The sequence below is a fragment of the Phlebotomus papatasi genome, chromosome 3 (genome assembly GCF_024763615.1).
Source record: "Phlebotomus papatasi isolate M1 chromosome 3, Ppap_2.1, whole genome shotgun sequence".
In the NCBI taxonomy this organism is placed as follows: domain Eukaryota; kingdom Metazoa; phylum Arthropoda; class Insecta; order Diptera; family Psychodidae; genus Phlebotomus; species Phlebotomus papatasi.
Genome location: NC_077224.1, coordinates 66,897,290 through 66,916,947, shown reverse-complemented (window position 1 = coordinate 66,916,947; position 19,658 = coordinate 66,897,290). Strand labels below are relative to the sequence as shown.

General features: G+C 33.4%; 1 protein-coding gene across 1 annotated transcript in view; it reads right to left on the bottom strand.

The window, feature by feature from the left end:
- Positions 1–19,068, bottom strand: part of LOC129807260 (uncharacterized) — a 68,866-nt gene extending 49,798 nt beyond the window's left edge. Inside the window, exon 1 of the mRNA XM_055856407.1 lies at positions 18,454–19,068. The gene's annotated coding sequence lies outside the window, so the exon portion shown is untranslated. The remainder of the gene's footprint in view (positions 1–18,453) is intronic.
- Positions 19,069–19,658: the final 590 nt, after the last annotated feature.

Genomic DNA, 19,658 nt, shown 5'->3' with positions numbered 1-19,658 from the left:
AGATATCGACCACCAAGATAAAATTAATGTTTAAAAATTACTAACTACGTTTTAGCAATTATCAGGGGGATGACATTAGCTATGAAAAATGTGACCGGTTTTAGTGTAAATTTTTCCCTGTTTTCGTACATATTTCACAAAATATCTCCAAAATTATGTAAGTTACTAATTTGTAGTTTTCGGTTGCCTATTCAATATTAAGTTGGCTTTAATTTTGTGTTTATATCTTTTGCTAATTCAGTCTACACTGACCGAACACAGCTAATAAACCCAAAAGTTGTTTCGGCATGCCAGAAACATAGGAAATGTCATGCCCCTGCCAATTATCATGCAAAATATATTGCGTTTGTTCATATATAATCTTCTGAATTGAGTTTTTCGTTGACTTTTTAAGAAAATGTAATTATTTATCTAATTTATTGAATCCACTGCATCGGAGTCTTAATCATAAAGCAACCATTTCTCAAGTTCTTATGATTTTTACTAGAATTTCACTGACACAAAATAAGGAATTACACCTTATTTAAATGATTTATGAATCAGTCTGAATCAAAAAAATACTACTCAATTATTCTACTTTTAGTATTCGAACTTTTTTAATTGTCTCGCTACGAATAATCAGAATAAATTTGTTAATTGAGAACAAGTATGTTTTATTCCAAGTATAGATCTCATCGACCATTTTTCATCGCATTTCGATGTTATTTTCGCGAGAAGTATAGATTATGTTTTTGTTGTGAAGACGAATATCCTCAATGTGTATTTTGCATTTTATCAATGTTAAACATTTTGAATGATGTCTTAGAAATTGCAATATTCAGAGGAAGGCTTGAAAAATGTGCTGGATGCCATGACGGCAGATGATTCCTTTAAAAAACGTCTGTTAAGTATGGAGTGCCCAGAATGACTCTGCATGATAAACTTTCCGGAAGACAATCAAAAGGAAAATCACTGGTAAGCATGCACAAAGTCAAGAAAAAGAATGGTCTACGCTTGTGGAGGATCATGAAACAAGCCGAAACTAGATTTCTTGTCGTTAAATCCAAGCTCCAGAATTGGGTAAGAATTATGGTGAAAAATTAGAAGATGCAGGCAGCCTTCACCAAACAATCTCCCTGAAAAGTGATAAAAACTGCTCCTGATGGAAGGCCAATTATCTGTTCTGATAAGGGTTGGATGACAGAGAGTGATTCTTGGAGTACATCTCAATTAAATTAGAAAAATCTTCAAATTTGCATTATTTTTAAAGGGTTTTATTTGTAGGCAGATACGTGCTTTACTCCTGGCCGATGTCTCCTTTATCTAATTTTATATGGCCGAGTTATATGCACAGTTCATGGTTGCAATTTTACCTATTTTTTTTTTACTAATTTCTCTAAATATTAAGAAATCAAATGTAGAGATGATTATTAGACTTCCAATTGGCATATACAAAAATGCCAAAAATTGGTTTAGAGCTTTTATTTTAAGCAAATTATGCAGCATTTTTTCTTAACAGGTCCATAGCTACTTCCCTTATCTTATATAAATTTTAAAAATTATCATGTGATGGTTTTATTATAAAATTGGTAACGTGTTGGGTATTCTAAAATATTACGTTTAAAATAGGTTGACATAAGGCCTTGAATCGGTTAAAATCAAAACGCTAGATTTCCGTTGTTCAATTTAAAAAAATTATATTTTTGTTAAAAGTTATATTTCAAAAGCAAAAGAGGTGGCAAATCGTTCCAAGGATTGTGAAATGCTCGAACTCTTGACTGAGATGCTATATCTCAAAAGCGCTGTCATAACCGTTTACCGGTTCAGCTAAAATCGTGCGACGCGTTTTCGAGCAATCCAAAGAAAACTTGGTTTTGGCGGGGAAGGAGAGGAGTTGGAGAAAAAATCAGGGACATGTTAATGATGCGGAGGCCGACTTATGTGAGGGTTCCTTGAAGGTTCTAAGACTCTATCTTTAATCGTTTGGTCTCTAGATGTGTTAACATACAGACGAACGGACAAATAGCGTGACGTCGTTGCTCATAAATCGTTTGTTAGTCGAAGATTATGTTGATAAAATTTGGGCTCCTGGGGGTGGAAGGTGAATATATTGCGTAATGGAAAAATCGAGCGATTAAATATACTTCTCTCTTTATAGAATTCAAGCTGTAAAGGTATTTTAAGAAAAGAAAACTCATAAAAAGGTTTTAACATAAACTAAACACAAGGTTTTAAAATAAACCATCTTCTCTAAATTCATGACTCAAAGCTATCGACTAGACACTGGTTTTTAATATCTTGGTTAATAAAATTCGCCATTAATTTTTATATGGTCAAATTTAAAAAGCCATATGTTTTTGCTGGATATTTAGTTGGATTTTCTATGAGTGTTGGTTGGCTGAAAATTTTTACTATACTATTTTCTCCGTATACTCCCCCTTAAAAGTCCTTCTTAAATATTAAATGTGTGACTGTATAGAAAAGCTGAGATAAAACTCTAAAAATTTCATGGGTATTTCACGGAAATTGCTGAAAAGTTCGCCACGTGACGAGATAGAAGCAGTCGTTTACGTGAAAATATCCAATAATTTCTGGCCTGTGAAAGTATTTTCCACACGCTATTTAATAAATCATTTAATCTACTGAAACTTTTATGAGGTGAAAAAGCTCTTCCCATTACGCTAATCGAAAAGGGAAACGACATTTCCCGAGTGTGATTTGTCACATAAGATTCGATGCTTCCAATGTTATTGAGCCACAATCGATGGCAAAGAATAGCAAATGAGCTCGATATTTTCGTCTCCTTCGGCACAAATAATATTTTTTTTCCTTCCCTTTCGTACTGGCAAATTAATCTCTATGGCAATGAATATGGAAAGTTAAACAATTCAATAAATCTGCGTATTCAGCAACAAAAGTGGAACAATATGTGGAATACCCATTCTTTACCATGAACCCAGTGACAAATTCATTAACAATCTCACTATGCAATTGGGTTAGCTAATTTTCCAGAATGAGAATTTCAATCTTGTCATCATTAAATTCCAATTCTACTTCTGTGAGTTTTACCATAGAATTAATTGAGAGTAAAAGGGTTGCATTTGAAAAAGCTTATCTCAACTGTAAAATAAGAGTTCGGTAATTGCAAACTAAGGGATTTATTTTAATTGGAATAGCATGAATTTTGTTCATTTTCCTAAATTGTTTCTTTATCACAGGAGATGCAATCTTTAAAATTCAACACAATCAGTGGCAAATATATTATCATACAGCAGGAACCATGCAGAGTAAAAGTAAATTTGACGTTATTAAAATGTCTTCGAGCGAAAGTAACTCTACAACCGTATCTTACATGTTTACCACGTTTATGAGTTACGTTAAGATTTAATTAACTCAATTACACAATATTTCAAGTGTACTCCTAAAGCTTGCGTAAAGATAGTGTTCAGTTTTAGAAATACAAATTTTAAAAGGTTTTTTTATTGGGCAAATTTCCAGAACAAAATTTTTCAGTTTTTTTTTAAATTTTCTTCAAAGACTTTCCTTCCCACAATCGTTGAAAATTTTTTATTCGTTTGATAAAAATTTATGCGATATGTTATAAAAATTTGAATATCCAGCAAATAAATTCTGTTTTTGAACTGAAGTTCTTGAAAGCAAATTTGTCAGGTAGATGTTTTACAGGAATTCATGTTTGCTTAAGGGGTTACGTGGATCTTGCAGACTAAAAACACAGCATATTCCTTTTACAGCATATTTTCTTTTAATACGAACCCTTAAGCATACAAAAGCGCAATATATTAATTCAACTATATTTTCTGATATTTTCATTTCAAAATTTTAAAACTTCAGCCTATAAGACTCATTCCGGGTACTGGGTGAAAACACCTTTTTCACAAATGCCGGTGATCTTTCCTCTCCGAAAATAAAGATCTCTTTGGATATTTCATGGCAAGCCAACCTCCCTTCCTTACCTTTAATCCTACACCCGATACTCTCTTCTCCTTCCACCACCCGATTCCCATGAAACATTAGTTCTCCACACAGACATTTCTTCAGACTTATCTATCTCCCACTTTCCCCTTTTATTCACCAGATTCCCCTCCATCGGCCCCGATCACTTCACTCTCCACAGAGGAAAACCCCTTATTTTGGCTCATATAAACATGAATTTAATTAGTTCATTTTTCCGGGGTTTATAACATGCATGGGGGGGGGGTACTTATGATTTTTCCGGTAATCCAGCTGATCTGATGAGTCCGCCGGGAGATACTTCTTTGCCTGACAGCTGATTGTGTTATCAAGACGTCTAGGGGCGCAAAACTCCAATAAAGTCCTCAGAACTCCATATCTGGGTGTCCCGATTAATCCCAGGCATATTCTCAGAATTCCGATGACTAATTCCTCCGGTAGTGAAAGGGAAAGATCTCTCTTCGTGGTGCTGCGGCATTCTTCCACTTGCCAAGCGGTGTCGGTGGTAACCAGGCTTCCTTCCGTGGGAAATCTAGCTGGTTTCCGGAAGACAGATGTCCTCCAGGATAGAGGATCCTCCTCTCGTGAACTTTCCATCGGCACTCCACCACTTCTCTTTTCCTGAAGGGAAAAGAGGTATTAGCCACAACACTCTGTGCCAAGTGCACTCTAACTCAATCTCACCCAGACTGCCCCGTCCACTGCTGGAGGGGACACTTAAATCCCGATGGCGACACATAAAAACCCACACACTTACAACGCCACAAAACATCGAATCTTGTAGATCGAGCGAAAATGGTACTAGATTCTCCGTGATTTGTATTTTTTAAATCTCCCAACCGAAAACGACCGTAATAAGCCGTTGGAATTTGATTTTTGAAGACGGTTTTTCAAAAAAAACCTAATTCTTAGTGGACCAAGTATATTCGTTTGACGTCAACAAACAAAATATTTCCTGTTAAATGATAAGTTAAACGGGTCCCGGTAAAAATCCTAGAAGCCAAAATCCCGAAAGCTAAAATCCCGAATTCTTAAAAGTGTCATAGCTACTCCCACGATTGCACCCGTGTTTGCTGGAGGCAAAAGGAAATTATTCTGCACATCATCCTCCATATAATTTTATCCCTATCAGGATTTTGAAGATTCGGGATTTTGGCGTTCGAGATTTTGGCTTTCGGGATTGTGGCTGCTTTCGAATTTAAACTCGTACTTGGACAGTATAATTTTTTTACCTTGATCATAACTTATTTTAAAAGAGAAAATGTGGTGTAAAAAACGCAAAAAAATCTATTTTTTTGCATACATTTCTGCTGAAAATCTAAATTCCATTTTAGCCGCCACACCTAGCAGAAAGCCAGATTCCCCCGAAAGACCCAAGGCCATACATCCCTCTTGTCTGATGTTCTAGACCGGATTGACTCTCTCAGCTCTCTAACTTAAAGGTTCAGTGACAAAAGACCCAGAAAGTTATGACACCGGAAAGGCTTATATTAGCGGCACTGGAACGGATTTGAATAGTAACGTTTATAACAGTTAGTTTTTTAGCAAATTTCTGCAATTAATTGGTAATACGTATACACATAAGAATAAAAATTATTTAGATAAGATGCCGTTTAATTTCTCTAGGAAGCTTATACTGAGGGTCATGCCCTAGAAACACTTATGAGTTAATTTCCATCACTTTTTGACTAAATCGTCTATCGGCTTAATCAGAGAAACGGCTTAGTTAATGGGAAACTGATAGTTATTTAGCCTAATTATTATTTTGATAATTACGTTAAGTCGATTATGCTAAATTTTATAGCACAAATATTTTCGAAGATCAGCCTGAATCTAATTGGGCCCTTACTTCTTCAATGGACTCTACTTAGAACACCGGGTTGGTAACATCGGTATGACGTTTTCTAATTTTCTCTGCTAAAATAAAATTTAAAAATATTAAGAAACTTAACAAGATGCAAACATATTAAAAATGAAGATTAAAAATTTTATCAGAAATTGCTACATTTTAATTCCATTTAACAAATTTTCTTTTTGAAAAGTTTAAAATAGTTTTAAATAGTTAAATAGCTATGTAGCTTTCAATAGTTATCAGTGGAAAAGTAAGTTATTAGTATCGGAAAATATTTAGTGAAGATTCATAAAATAAAAATAATGGAAATTTTAAAAATATTGAGTAAAGGTATCAAATTCTTTACTATTAATTATTATTATAGAATGACATCAGCACAATGTCGTATTTTTATTTTGAATTATCAAAAAAAAACCAAAATTAAACAAATCACATTTAAATGATTATTGCGCTGGCACACCTTTTCAATTGAGTGAAATTCAATCGATTGAAATTTTACTTGTTACTCATTCAAATTAAAATAAGATATGTTTGATAATTTTATTTTCAATTTCAATTTCAATTTTCATTTGACAGATAGGGACAGCTACGTCTGATTTCAGTTTGAAAGAGTAAGAGGTAAAATTTCAATCCACTGAATTTCACTCAATTTAAAAGGTGTGCCAGTACCATTATAATTTAAATATGACTTCTTGCAAACTTTTAGAAATTGTGGTATATAAATTTTCAATTTAAATTTTTAATGCAACATAAAGAATTGGATGATTCCCTCTTACAAGTTTGTAGCAGGTCAATGAAAAACAAAAAAAAGGAATGGTGATAATAGCAAAAAGTAATAAGAAGAGAAGAAAAATTGAATGTTGAAAAATTATGGAATTCTGAATTTTTCTTTTGCATCTTTTTACTACACTATTGTATCTAATTTCAAACACTTCCACACTTCGGGAAGTGCCATTTGTGACTTTACTTTCTGCATTTTTTGCACTTGTTGTACTTCCTTCACTTGTATTTAAAAGAAACGACTGAAAATCTAATGTGATTTTGGTATATTTAACTGTTTATATAATTTTAAATCAATCCGAAGCTGAAAAACTAAAGAACTGGGGTTTCATTATATTAAATTATATATCAACAAGTTCTTTGCATCTTTTTAAATTGTTCATTTTACCTAAAAGCAGTAGGATAAAATATCACCCAGATAAATGTAATATATATCCTGTAATATTTACTTATTCTTAATAGTTTTGAGTAGCTAATCGAGCAAAACCATCTCACAGAATCAAGTATTATTTGTCTCGATTATTTTCCAAGCAAAAATCCTAATTTCAATCAATCATTGAATTGCACTTAAATTCACGAACATGTCTGAATTATACTTGAAAAGTATATAAAGTGCATGTTATTAAGTTGAATATATGAATATATGGATAATATGTTTAAGACTATAAATCAAGATTTGTAGAAGCTGAAGCATAGAAATTATTTTCAATAATTTTATTTGAACTTGTACTTAAAACTGTCATACAAAGAGCCAACTTTATTAGAGTTTGCGCTAAGGTAAAGCTATAAAGTGAAGACCTTAATACATATAGCTCAAGCGATTAAAACTGTACCTATAAATTTATTAAAGTTTCAGGATCCTTTAATTGGTGCCTCATACTATCAAAGAGTAGTAATATATCTACATGGATATGAAGAGGAAAACAACTGAACATTAATCTTCTCAATATCGAATTTGATATCTTTGTAACAGAAAGACATTGTTCATACTCTTATGATTCAAAGAATCAAAACAATATATGTTCGATGTATCATTTACCCTGTCAATCAATAAAAGAATAAAAATAAGAGTATTTTCCAAGATTTATCAATTATTGAGGGTTCATTAGCCCTTTTTCTTGGAAATATATGGCTTTATTATTTTTAGATAATTTTTTTTACAGATATTCAACGCTTCTTCTATGAAGAGACTTCATCAAATTCAGGCAAATATAATATCTACATTGGTATCATTTTTGCTGTTACGTCAAGGCTTCATTTATACTTTTTGGCAGTACCAATTGGTTTTAGATATATTGTATTACTGAAACTTTCAAATTGGCCTGCTTTTTGGCATATAATCCCATAGGGATATGATATATACTTTCACAGATTTTTCTTTTCAAAGCATGAAATATTTGAGAAACTTTTCTTTCTTATAGTGACTAAAACTTTAAAGAAAACTTTTTTTTTGGCAGGAAATACCAACTTTGATTGTTGGATGACAAGGTAAGACATTGATCCATTATATTGCACTTTGACCATTATTTAGCAAAAGGTATGACTTTTCGGAACTTTGGCTCATTTATAACTATCATTACTTTACCAAGATTCATTAAAGACCTTTTGCTAGTGACTGTGACGTCTGTCAATCTAGTTGAAATGTGACCACCGACCTCGACCAGATGCTTAATTAATCTACACTAATATATAAATGAAATTTATCAAGACAGAACCATTTCTGCCAAGACCATTTTCTCAGCTACTAGTTCTTTACTAATTGACGTAAGTTAGTTAATCAATATTCGATGTTCTATTTGGAATCAACTTACTCCTATAAAAAATAACGAATGAGACCCTTGAGTCCTATATCCAGCTATCATACATTATAAATAAAGAAATCTTGCTCAATGGCAATTTTGCTTATAGAAAATCTTATGGGTCTATTTATTTTAATGATTTTCTCAATCTGTTATAAAAGAGATTTTTTTTTATTTGACATTGAATATTCTATTATACGTTTATCCAGGTGAAAGATATTTAATTGATTGTTTTTTGCGAAAATTGTTAATTAGAAGAACTTTAGAACTATTTTGAGGTAGGCTATATCTATTTTCCCGAATTTTTCAACTAAAACTTAGAAAATAGGAAGTGACAACAGTTATTAGCGCCACTCGCGGGAGAAGATAGTGCTCTCACGTGGACAAAAGCTTGCCAGTGTCACTGAATTTAGTTAGTTCAATCAATCAATTAATAAATTAAATATATTCATCTCATTTTGATATTTTTGCCTCCTTCCCATGCGGATATCGCCGTCTTAACGTCGATTGAGTTAGTTATGCCTCTAACACACCTTTTCGATTAGGACAATTTCATAAAGTCAAAATTCAGATCCCTCTCCTTCGTAAAAGTTTCGCATATATCTATCATATTTTTTTGCATACTTGTTCTTCTTTTCAACACCACACCAAATTAAATTCAGTTCAGTTCCTTAGGACCTCATATGTATCCTAGGTCTTCATAGAATTAATGAGTCTTAGCATTAGTTGAGATTCTTTACATTCTAAGCTTTTGTGGTGGGAGGTGGAATCCGACCTTATCAGATCAGACTCAAATGTTGGATTTACACGTTTTGATACTCATAGATTACGAATATCATATATGCTAAAAGTCAATTTTCGTGGATGTCCTGTACATCACCTAAATGCTTTTAGAGAGAGAATGGAAAGAGATATCGACAAGAGGTTTTCGGAAAAAGTTAAATGTCGATGGAATGCGAGAAATAGATGATCAGATCCCGGAGGCAGCCAAAAACCTGAACGCTAACATCCTGAAAGCCAAAATCCCTAAAGGACCAAAATCTCGAAAGCCAAAATCCCAAATGCCAAAATTCCATGAGCCAAAATCCCGAAAGAGCCGAAATTCCGAAAGCCAGAAACCCGAAAAGGCCTAAATCCCGACTGTTCTAAATCCTGAAAGGGATAAAATTATATGGAGGATGTGTAGAATAACTTACCATGAAACAGAAAATTTCCCTTTGCCTCCAGCAAGCGCGGGTGCAATTGTGGGAGTAGCTATGACACTTTTAAGAATTCGAGATTTTGGCCCATTTGGGATTTTGACCAGGACCCGTCAGATCCACCCCTTTCCCAACCTCCCTTCCAGCATTTTGGAATCCTCACAAATTTTTGTTTTTTTCATTAAATCAGCACCTATGGCATATGAATCAATCTCAAATTTTAGTATTTTATAGCTTAGCCTAAGAGCTCATGGTTAAGAAAAACAATTTAAACCTTTCGACCCTCCTGACCTGAGTCGAAAATTTAATTTTCAAATGGCTATGTCTCCGGTTGTGGTGCTTAGAATTTTACCATTTTTTGTGATTTGGAAAGCTCTCATTAAATTATTGAAGTCAAAACACGGTAAAGACCTTTAAGAAATCTCCTCTATTTCCTCCTCTTACAACGTTTCGGAGATGGGTTGTCTCCTTCCTCAGGTATGGGTAGGTATGGGGAAGATTTTGTCAAGGTACAATTAGCACTACACAATACATGCACTTGGACTTGGACTTTTTTCTGCACCAACAAATTCACCATAGGACGGTTTGTGTAGTGCTAATTGTACCTTGACAAAATCTTCCCCATACCTACCCATACCTGAGGAAGGAGACAACCCATCTCCGAAACGTTGTAAGAGGAGGAAATAGAGGAGATTTCTTAAAGGTCTTTACCGTGTTTTGACTTCAATAATCCATTGATAGACCGAAAGATCCACTCTTATTAAATGTTACAACTGTTTTAACACCCCATTATCATCCGATTTTATCGAAGGTCAGATTTTCAAAAATTCAATTTCGAATTTACTTTTATAGGTAAAATTTAATAAAGAGTAGAAAGGGGTGTCAGAGCATCCCATACCTTGAAAAATGCTCAAACTCGTGCCTTAGATACTATACCTCAAAAGTACTTTTGCATCTCTCACCGTTTACCGGTTCTTAACCGATTTAACTGTATTCATAAATCACTTTAAAGATTTTAAGAGTAATAGAATTGATTTTCGGATTTTCGGACAAAAATTACTTATCGGTTCAAAACTGGTTCATTATCAGTTCAAAATCGATTTAAACCGATTTATAAATCGCTCAAAACGTTTCCCAAAATACCTTAAGAGTATTACAAATGGAATTTCGAATAAAAATTAGTTATCAGTTATGAACCGGTTCATAACCGATGGGAATCGGTTTAGAATTGTCAAGAATTCCAATTATGATACAGAGCCTTTTTGACCTTTGATTTGAAAAACCGTAATCAGGAATGATTCAATGATATTTTCATATAAGGGCGAAATGTGAACTTTCCGAGCTATCCTCAAAAAATATAGTTTTAGAGAGGAAGGGAGAGGTGGGAAAAAATGAAGGGCACGTTAACGATCCTTTAGTCGACATAGGGGAAACTGGGGCACCACCAAAAACTGCGATTTTTTAATCGGATATTCGACTTCAGAGGTTAAGACCTATAGGAATTTATAGGCACTATAGGGATGCTTTTCCACTGAAGGAATGGTCGAAATAGTCGAAGTAGTTTAGAAATAAAAATTACTGTTTGGTGGTACCCTTGTTTGGTGGTGCCCCAGTTTCCCCTATAGTGAAGTTTTCCAAAGGTTCCAAGACTCTATCTCTAATAGTTTGGCCTCTAGAGCTGGCGATATTCGAACGGACTAATGAATCAGACGGCCAAACAGCGTGACATCATTTCAGTTGATTGGGAAATAGTAGTATTAATAAGAAATTCTGGTATAGTAGACTGTCTCTCAATCGGGCATATGGGGCAAAATGTCATCTAAATTTTCAAGAGATTTGGGCGTCAAAGTCATAGTTAATTCCACAAAAAGCGTTCAATTATAAAATATGTTTCAAAATGAAACATGAAAATTGTCTACAAATTTTTTCGCCCGATTGAAAAAGAACCGACTGAGCGAGAGTCTCCTGTATTTCGGTAGAACCTGAAGTTATTTTCCAACTTATTTTCTGAGGGTACTCGTTAGGACATATGTCATTAAAAGCAATATATCGCTAGTTGAAAACCAAGAGTTTATATCTATTTTAGTTTATGAAGTACTAAGTTCCTATAGGAAAGCTTTCAACAGTATAATTAAGTTTGTGACCAGGAAATTGCGATAAACACTTTAAAGGAGTCTAAGCTGGATCCGGAAATATAAAGTTTCGTGACCAACACCATAGGTGAAATTAATTAAGTATCTCACCAAATAAGCAAACTTTTGAAAATCGATACAGCAATTTCAGAGTTATTCACTTTCTTTTTCTTTTAAAATTTTATTTTTGGATACAAGACGACCTCGATAAGGAATAATGAGCGTTAATTGATTTAATTATTATGCTTAATTCATTTATAAAGAAATCAAAGGATCTTGTGGAGTTTTGGCATTAGGAACTGAGGCGTGTATAATATGTTTGAAATTTCAGAAAATTGTACAGGTATTAAAGGACTACCCCTAAAACTTGAGCCTATTTTCCCATTTGGAACGTTTTTCTCAAAGTGTAGCAAATCTCGGGCATAAGTCCTCTTAATTCCTAGTACAATGTCTCTTCATCAAGTAATTGGTATTCTTGCGCACTTGCAGGACTTTGGGGAAATGCCCTAAATTATTCTCTCAATGTCTTCATGAGACAATTTTGCTTCTTGCAGAAGAATGAAGGGAAAAAAAAAGTGTTTTTGGGGTGTTTTGAGATTGGATATTTGAATCTGAAATTTTCTCTTGCTTTAATAAAATTTCATCAGGGTGGTTCATCATCGAAACATCCACTAGAAAGTTCATGACTGGTGGAGAACTCTTGAAACTCCTCGATTTTATGTAGTTAGGCAGAATTTCTGGCTTATATTGATTTTATACTTTTATCATGTATAACACGGTGCTCACACTTAAATACATAAACACACTGAAACTCCCCATATTTATTTATGCTCTCCTCACCCATTGTATCAAGCTTGAGAGACGTAAAGAAATCACTAAATTATTCAATTGATTGATGACGTTTTACTTGGGAAATTCCTCCAAAGCACCAAACATCCCAAAGATATCTTTCCCAATAAAATTAAAGCTGCTGGAGATACGGTAAGTTGCCTATATACCGACTGGAGGATGAATTTCCCCTTTCCTAGATCTCTTTTGACTTAACTTAGATGCTATGTTTCCCTTCTTCAAGTCCAAGTTAAGCTTTTGGGAGGAGGGGTTAGGAAGAAAAAGTTTCAGATACTTCTGTTTTGGTAAACACTATACGAAAATCATTTATATTGAAAACTTTCTTCTATTGCCAATTGAAGTGCAATAATCTCGAATACAGCACATTTTTTTCGCACTATTCTCTCCCCATTCTATAATAGAGGTTTCTGCCCAGGGCAGGATGGACACACAGGAATATTTTGAGAGGGCTTTTATTGCTCGAACTTTATAGAAACAGCTATATATTATTGATACAATCTCTCAATTTTTCGGTTCCTAAAAATTTCTACCTCCACCTCTTAAACTCTAAGAACAGATACTTTGACACAATTTTGTGAGTCTAATGACCTTCGAAAAATAGCATTATGGTTTTAAACACTTGAATATTTTAAGGGTTATGAGAAATATAGAGGGCAAACGGTTATAGATAGGAACATTCCAAATAAATTCAGGCTGATTTACAGAATGGCCCGTATGTCCTCTCGGAAATAAAGTATAATGGAGTTATTGTAAATAAAGTATACAAGAGGAATACTGGACTTTTCCTGTACCTGGGAGCTCATCTTCGCCATCTCTTCGACCGTGAGACATTTGAGGGTGGGTGCGAGAAAGTGGAAGTTTCAACCCCATCCCCAGAATCGTAACACTATTATTTATTAAGAGTAAATACTTCCTTTGCGATTGATTGAAGTCATTTGATTTGATTTAAAGTCATTTCTAAATACGTAAAAACTTAATTTACTGGCTAATTCTGTCCAGGTTTCTCATGATATGATCTTCATCTTCTCCAACCGTTCAGCGGTCCCAAAAAAATCATAAAAAAGACCTCTAGCGCGATGATGACCTCTTATCTTGTAAAAGTAAAGCAAAATATAACAATTTAAACAAATATTTTATGCTGTATTTTTAAATTAGGGGAGCTGGGGCTACTTTGAGCTGTGGGGCTACATTGATATACAATTTTTTCATATATTTCTAAAAGAAAATAATTGAAATGCCCAGCTTCCTTTGGAAAAATGAAAGAAAGTCGTGTAACAATCTAACTCACAGTTCAAAGTAGCCCCACTTCTCTCTATAAAGCAAGAAAACTTACTAAAAGAATTCTATTAGAATGGAATTATTCATTTTGCACATTACTTAATCAGGAAATGGGGTCATAATCTTACCTAGCATTATTTCTATTAAATGTATTCAACATCTTTTCTTGACCTTCTCAAGTATTCCCGGCACTTTCACAATTTATATGAAAATCATCTAGATCTTTGCCCAATTTCCGACTATAGCTGTCACTTATATTCTGCACTATCCTTTAACGTTTCTTGGGTCATCTTGATAAACTATTGCAAGTTTTTTCATACATAAATACGCTTTGCGAATCTTCAAAGTAGATACTTTGACTATAAAGTACATTAATGGCCTTGACTAAGTCATTTTTCGTCGGTATAAAATATTATATAGTGTATTTCTTAATCTAATGGGATAAATATTGATTAATTTAAAAGGTCTTAGATGACTAAACAGTAATGGCGATTTTTCTATAATTTCGACTGATTTTATTCACCTATGAATCGTTAGTTAATCGATTTCCTACATAACTTAAGGCGGTAATTTCATACTTTAACTAATTATTGAAAAAATATTAATTCCCTGAATGAATAATGATTTTTTATAAAATTCATAATATTTTTTTCATTACGAAGAATATTTTCCAAAATTTTGCTATATTAGTGTCACGGCAGATCCAAAATAATTTTGAAGTTCTTATTCTTTTTTTCAAAAAGGACGGAATATGTGATGCCCTATTGCTTTCACAAAAAAAAAACAAGTTATCAAATAATCAATTTTAATATAACGCTTTGAATAATAACTCTAAAATTCTTTTTTTTTTAAATATTAATTTAATTTAGATTCTTGGAAAGTGAAGTGTAGATTATTCTAGAACATCACAAAATACTTTCCGAGACTAACTAATTAAATAACAATATTTTCCATTATTACTATTTTTAGATATCGTTATAAATTTATTTTATAAGATAGCTATATGTGCCTTGCACTACCGAGTTTATAGTCAGAAAATCAATATTACACGATTTAGCTTTAATGGAGTAGTATTCTAATAAAACTTCGTTGCTTGGATCAGAATTTATCGTAATTTAGAGAAATCTGGGGCAATAGTAAACATGGGTTAGTTATAAACACTGACATTTTTTAAGTTAGGGTTCCTTATTCACTGAAGAAATTGTCGAAATAAGACCAAGCCGTAGAGAGAAGTAAGGCACCATATTATTGTGGCAGATTTGAAATTGTTTTTTTCTCTTACTTTTAAATGAAACTGGAACATACTGTGATATATCTAATTGTTGCATTATGATAAAATTTAGTTTTATTTCAAAATAAGACAAAAAATTTCAAAAGTGCCCCACTTCCCCCTACAGAAATAAAAATCAGAGTTTGCAAAACCACTCTATATTTATACTACCGCCCCGGTTTCCCCTTCTCATCGCCCAAATCAACACTGTATTCAATTCAATTCAATTTCAATTCAATTTATTCATTAGATTACACTAAGAATTACATCACCAGAGTCTATAGATTGTTTAGTTGGATTAAACAAACAAGTCAAAATCAATTGCATTTGGAGACAAGAAATCCTTTTAAAGTATCATGATCACAGTTATGCAAGAATCTATCAACCTAACTCCGCGTAAAGCATGGCAAAAGTTAGTAGAGATGATTTAGTTTTAGAGGATAAGATAGTTGAATGATCTATTAAATACTTCGGCCATGGGCCACTGAACATCCAGAATGTCATCGATCTCACGAAAGCATGAGAGTTTTCAATTAAAATGCTAGACTGTATGCTTTCTTTAATAAATAGTAAAAAGAATTCTCTGAACATACAAATGGATCAGAGGTTTAAGTAAAAATTATGTAGCAAGAATTACTAATTTACAGGTCGATTAGTTAAGAAAATTGCAGCTCCAAGCGATGACTTATCAATTCAATCTTTTACTGTAACAGTATGTTTTGCCTTAAGTTTGTTTTGAAATAAGGAATGATAAATAAAAACACCATTTTTTTTTCAATCAAATAAAAATATTAAAAGTTTCTTCACTAAAACCTCTGTTAACCTTTGATAACCTAATAATCAGATTATCAATAAGTTGTGACATAAGGAACCCATCCTTCGTATCCTTCGTATGATCTCAAGCTTCGTAATGAGTAAATTTTTCTTATGTTTTTTTTTTAATAAATGTGACTACGCAATATATTTTAAAAATTGAACACTGTCCTCTAGATTTAAAAACATGGGTGCGATGAGCCACATTTATTGAGAAACATCAGAAAAATTTAGTTATTACGAAGTTTGGGGTCATATGAAGCATGAGCAGAGTACTTTCCCATAACAGCTTAAAGCATGATACAGTACAGTCCCTCAAATCTGAATCTTTTAAATTCGAATGATGGTTGAATTCAAGATGTCAAGTGTGAAGTTATGTTAAAAAATCGTATTGTTAATGGTTGAGAACTATTTTCCTCTGCTGTTTTCAGAATCTTTACACGCATTATAATAGTTTAAAATTCAAAGTAAATACATCACTTCGAAGATTTAAGGGAAAATATGGGAATTTAACTTAAAGTATAATTTAGTCACATAAAATCCGGTATTTTTCAAAATATTGCTCGAATTTGGGAGGTAAGAAATGTAATTCATACCCCTAAAGTGTTACAATTTGAAAAAACTTTATTGCACTTTCTATAAATTAGAGGAAAAGGAACTACCTTCGGACGACTGAAGCTTCGGACAACACAATTTTTTCTATATTCTTAATTGATTTAATAAATGGTTCTTTTCGGAAAATTTGAGGAATTTTACTAGCATTTCACTATTAAAAATATATGAAAAAAAAAGAATTGTTCCCTTATATGGATTTGTCACTGTTGGAGCCATCTATGTCAGCTACAAGACTAATTGGCTTTTTAAAGACTTAATACCATTTCTATTCTTTTTGACAACGCATTCAATTTGATTTAAATAATTCTTAAAATAAATTTAAATAATTATTCAAAATTAAGTCCTTCTACTAAAAAATAAATTTTTTAACGTTTTTTCTGAAGATTGAGGTCAACAGTAAGACGGAGAAGGTCGCGGCTAAAATCAAATTCTAAATTTACACATGAAGAAATAAAAATTGAATACTTAAATTTAATTTAAAATATATTTCTGAAATGATTCTAAGTACGGAAAAGATAAGAAAAAAAAACCAAACACAACGGAAGAAATTTTGTGAAATACAAATACCCTAACTCGTGAATAAAATGCTGTGCATATGGAAGTTATTGACCTTTGAATTGGAAAAAAATCGTCTATAGTATAAGATGGAGTAATTTGGAATAATGTCTAATTTGAAACTATGAGATTTCCTAATACGATTTTACGATGGCAAAAGGAAAAACAACGAAGAAGTACTCTCGGATGTAAAGTCTTATAGGGTAAGTGTGTCAAATTCCGGCCACTTTTTTCGTTCTTCGAATTTCCCTGAATTTCTAGTTTTTACATACTCCAGAGATTATACAATGCAAAACAATAACTAAAAATGTAGCTTCGACAAACGAGATGACGTGAAAAAGACATTTGAAGAATTCCCGAAAGGCAAGGAACTATGAGAATGAAAGTGGCCGAAATAGGGTACCAAAGCTATGTCTGTATTTTTATTCATTTTAAAATGTATTAAGAACGATTTTGAAGTAAATAAAGACTATAAACTGTCTACAAGGTTCTAAGCAACACTCCTTAAGTAGAAGGAATAAAAAAATCAATTTCTATTAAAGATATTACATCTTGAGACTTTGGCGCTTGCATGGAACTATGCCGAAATTTGGCACACTTACCCTACTTATTCGTGGTTTTCTTTTTCTCTTTGATCAATTGATACGGTGAGAAGATTAGAAAATTCCAAAATAGATATGATTTCGAATTATCTACTATCGAGAAGTGTCAAAATTCTATAAAAAAAAACATTTTTTGAAAAAAATGCTCTGAATATAGGCCTTAAGTTAGATCACTATACAACTTTATTAATCCAAACAATTAAAGAAATACCATTGAATGTTAGATCAAAATATGAAACCCATGAATTCGAGCAATCAGTGAAGTGTTTTTCATTTGACCAGTTTCGTTTTTCCGGCACAAAACCTTTCAGTTGGAATACATCGAGTCCCAAATGCGAGAAACAAGGAGAACAAAAAAATACCAACATATTATACCCAAAGGTGCAATACTTTTGCAGAGCTTTAAAAGCTAAATTGAAAAGAACTTCTAACGGTTTTTGTGGTGGGAGTGGATGGTGGTAGGTGGGGTGTGGTAGAGGTATAGGGCAAATATTGCTGAACTTAATCGCTTTGTTTGGGAGCCGCAACGGGGTTTTTGGGGGGAGGATGGGAGAAAAAGGATTGAAAAATTACTTTCCCATCAACTTTCTCTCACTCTTTGATACAATTGTTCAACTGAAGAGGTATGGAGTGGGTGGGTTTTTGGCAAATTTTCCACAACAATAGCCCAAGATGAGATGGGGGAATGGATGAAAATGGCAAATGAAAATTCAACACCAAGAATGTGTTAATTGAAAATTCTTGAGCATTATTCTTACATATTTTTTTTGTCCTTGGATTTCGGAGTTGTCGTTGAATGCCTTCTATTATAACCCAAAGTCTCCTCGTTAAACTTGAGGTGTCATTAATCCAAATTTGATTTGCATAATCGTTATTTGGAATTAAAGTATAAGCTTTTGTCACTGTTTCACTCAATTATCCTCTCTTGTGCACTTCTTCACGAGTTATCACGAAGACAGTTTATCCACCACAAGAAGGGTGGGATAAATTTATATTTGTGCTTACACCCAGACAACACGATCCATAGAGATGAGGGTGCCACTTTATAGCACTCACATAATTTAATAAACGACCAAATATGAAAAACTCTATTAACTTTAATATTTTGCACTTTGTTTTTTTGGGGGTGGAGGAATATAGGCGGCTTTAGTAACTGAGCAAATATTTTAAATTGTCCACCCCGATTTTTAGTCAATTCCAGCGTATTTTGTAATGTAATTTAGGTATTAGACACAATGTCACCGTTTAGGCAATTTCATGCAGACTGTTTGGCACACAATTTGGATGCGAACGGAAAAGCGAAAATATGAAATGAGGCAAAAAAGTGTTTCTATGAGTCTCTATGGTGCGACGACCTCCGTACATTTAGAAGAGATGCTTGGGAACTAGTCGGGTGAGCTGAGATTCTGTCCGAAGGGAGGCTTTGTGGACTGATGTTGTTTTGGAGATGATGTGCGCCGGCTCGATGGAGACGCCAATTTTCTCAGTGACGGGAAAATCTGCAAACACCAAGATCCTTTGCCACTCTCCTCCAATTCAACATCTCCCTGGCTAGAGACATTTCCCCACAAATTTTTCCATACCCAACATAGCAGATTTTTTTGTTGTTGGTGGTAAGGGATGAAGCTGCGAAGCTCATGCGATATTTCCATAATATTGGGGTTTGTTACCCAACAGCTCACTACTGCCAATTTTCCTGGTGCGCTTTCTGTTTTTTTTTTTTGTGCTTCACCCCTCTGCTAGGTGTCATCCCATGAATTCCCAGACCTAACCACCTCTGCGCTCCTCTTATGCCTAAGATCCAGGACTGTCTAAGTGCCTCCTTGAAATATATCCACCCACTGTGTCGCCGAATTTCTCAAGAAAAGAGACACACGCTTCTGGGAAAATAAGTAAAGGAGACAGCTTCCCCCATGTCGCACTGGTCCATATATAACATGCGTTCATAAATAAAATTGATGTA